Below are 3600 nucleotides of genomic sequence, written 5' to 3'. Positions count from 1 at the left end.
AGGAGGAGGAGGAGGAGGAAGTGGAGAAAGGTAAGAAGGAGCCAAAAAGGAATAGAGGAAGGAACACAAATGATGAGTGTCTGAAAGGGTTGAGAATAGGTCTAAAACAGGAGGCAGCTGAATCCTGAGTTGTAATACTGTATATCTTTATTATCTTCTCAGTTTTAATTGTCAGGGGAGACTACATGTCAATATGCCTCTGTATATCTTGAATAGTCTTCCTTTTACGTGAAATACAAGATAACAAGAAAATGCAGTAAAATTGATTAAAGGCACTTTTTTGTTGGTCTGGTATCAGGCATCTACTACTTCTGGCTCCTAACGATTTTTCTACATCCTCTTCCACATAGATACCTGAGCCTTTAGGAGAAGGGTTTTGATAAAGACACCCCATTGGAGACAGACTGCTCCAAATTCCCTTACTCTCTTCACACTGCCCAATTGCGGCTCTCTGTGTTTTTTCTCATCTCCTCTCAGCTTCTTTGATGGCAGATGAGCAATTCAGTGATCTGTGGCTATAGCAATAAATCATTTTATTGCTTTGTTCCTTTAGCAGAACAAAAGCATCAGGTTTTCCCTAGGTCCGTGATCTACCTAGTCTCAGGCTCTTAGCCCCTTAGCAGTGTCAGGCATGGGTTCCATCTCGTGGAGTGGGACTTAAATCCAATCAGAAAGTAGTCACTTGCTCCAATGACATTGGTGACACTGTTGAACCAGTACATCTTGGAGGTAGGTGGAGAATGTAGGCTGCAGGGTTTATAGCTGGGTGATGTTCATGGTTGCTTTTACTTCTGGCAGCAGGCAGCGTACCTTTAGCACCATGAATGTCAGTCGGCCATGGTGATACTTCTGGTTTGGGCACCAGCTCTATTTCTCTGAGTTTGATGGTATCACTTGAGTGAAGTGTCCTCAGAAAGTCTCGTCCCTTTCCTACAAAAGTTCATTCCTACACATGCTATTAAAATGGAGATTTCTGTAAATAAGACTGTTGCTTCATTCTTATTGATTTGTAAATTATTTGGAAAGTGATGATGCATGCATATGAGTCAAAGTCTAAAACACACTCCAGGATACCGCGTGAAAGCCATCTTCTGGCACTTTTCCCTGGCTTCCTTCCTCCTGTGGTTTTAAAAGATCTTTCCACATGTTTGATTTTCAAATAACAGAAATAATTTTACATATGATAAAAATGACAGATAGTGTTTTCTACCCATTTCCATGTAGTTATACCAGAGTTCAGCATTACGTCACCTATCTGACTTCCTTTGAGCTACTTACTGAAAACATTTCTTATTTACTACAGGATCCTTTTGTAACTTAAATGAATAAACAATTTTTCTACGTCTGACAGTTTAGTAGATATTGATGTAAATATTGCTTATTTGCCTTCTGCTCTTAGAAACCTCCAATGAGTAACCTTTGTCTGCTTCCTTTCCTGGCCTCTAAATCCTAAGATTCCTAGAAGAATGAGCTTAAGTTGTCTTTACATTCACCACTTGAATCTTTTATCCAAAGATTACCTTGTTTTAAATGTTGACATGTTGACCGTGCTCAAATCATACCTCTACAATTCCTCTCCTGCATGTGACAAATCTCTTTCTTAAAATCTCCAATGGAGCTGGGCGTGGTGGTGCAGGCCTTTAATCCCAGCACTCGGGAGGCAGAGGCAGGAGGATTTCTGAGTTCGAGGCTAGCCTGGTCTACCAAGTGAGTTCCAGGACAGCCAGAGCTACACAGAGAAACCCTGTCTCGAAAAACCAAAAAAAAAAAAAAATCTCCAATGACTTCCTGGCTTATTTCAAGGCTGTTCTGGGATCTGTCCTTCATGTACGTGTAAATGGCTCACTTCAAGGAGACATCCCTACCTAGTAAGTCATCAGATTCTACGAGGTATAACACGCCGCTGCAGTGAATCTGCATGTTTCTCTTGGAATGACTGCAATAGACTGTTAACTGGACAGTTCATTTTATCTTTGTCTTTCTACATTCATTCATTTTTCCACAGGACACTCACTCTTTTCAAAACACCCAAAATTGTCTGCTTTATAGTTTCTCTGCATAGGACAGTTTTTCCTCAGCTCTGCTCATGGGTACTTCCTGCTCATAGTTTAGTTTATGCCACCAAGTAAGGGAAGGCTTCTGTACTGACACTTTCTAAATAGCTTCCTCAGGCTATTCTCTAAGAGAATCCCTCACTGTATGGTGAACAGAAAGTATCATAAACTATAATGGTTCCATTTACATAAAGTTTAAATTGTATTTTTTCCCTTTGCTAGTAGGCTATAGGAGAATTTCTACCCAACAGGAGCATTTAGTAGAAGGATGCCCAATTTTGTTCTAAGGCCTCTGGGAAATAACAGGGCAAATAAATACCTTAACACTGAGAGATGTAGCCATAAAACTTGCCCCTACACCCATGCTCATGCTTGTAGCACTAACCAGACTCCATGGTTGTTCGTTTATTTGCTTGTTTTTTAAGAAAGAGCCCATGAACCTGGAAGTAAAAAGTTGTAGCAGGGGCTAGAGAGGAGTTAGAGGGGAGGGAATAGTGGTAGATTTGGTCAAATTATATTATATTATGTATGGAGTTCTTAAACAATAAAAGTGGGCATCCTGAGATACATAGACAGAGTAAGGGTAAGCGTGGATCTAAAAGATGGGCACTAATTGTAATGTAGGCTGAAGACTGAAAAAAGGGTGAGATTAATGGCAAATCAAGATGAAGTGTGTAGAAATAGCAGAAAAACAAAATCTTTCCTGGATCCACGATGTGACTCAATTAATGATGATGATGATGATGATGATGATGATGATCATTAAATAAAGGACAGAAATGCAGAGGAATACATATATTCCCTAAATAACACGCCTCAAAACAACATTCTCAAAGATTTTTGGAAAGCTACTGCAGATATGAGAGTGAGAGAAAGGTCTGGGAAAGGAAACAGCAGAGAGAAGGCTTCTGCTTCCATGGCCTCCAGGTAGCAACGAAACTGCGAAACCGGAGTCGGAAAAGTTTACTGATTCCTTTAGGTGTTTGGAAAATGCATGCTACTATTAAAATTAATAAAGTATAGGAATTCTCTAAAATAGAGTCTCAATTTCTATAAGAAATGTTAATAAAACTGAAAAGAGAATGAATAGAATTATTTCATAAGAATTTAAATTAAACTAATTTTATTTATGAAATTTGTAACTGCAAAAAAAAAAAAACCCAAAATAACAAAAACAAGCAAGCAAACAAACAAAGAAAAAAATCTCAAAAGAGTGAGAAGAACCTTCTAATAAAGAGACAAGGATGATTACAGGGACGTAGGAAAACAAGTTCTTACCCAGTCTTGTACCATCTGAGATGCAAGAATTTTACCTCAAGTCCAGCAACATGGTTCAGTTTGTAAAATACTTGCCTTGGAAACCTGGAAACTCAAGGGTTCAGTCCCCAGAACCCATAGTAGAAAGACAGAAGTGACTCCCCCCAAAGTTGTCCTCTGTTCTTCACATGTATGCCATGCCATACACATGTACTCTCATACGTGCACGTCATACACGCGCGCGCGCGCGCGCACACACACACACACACACACACACACACACACACCC

The sequence above is a fragment of the Mus pahari genome, chromosome 11 (genome assembly GCF_900095145.1).
Source record: "Mus pahari chromosome 11, PAHARI_EIJ_v1.1, whole genome shotgun sequence".
NCBI lineage: Eukaryota > Metazoa > Chordata > Mammalia > Rodentia > Muridae > Mus > Mus pahari.
This window is presented reverse-complemented; position numbering follows the sequence as displayed.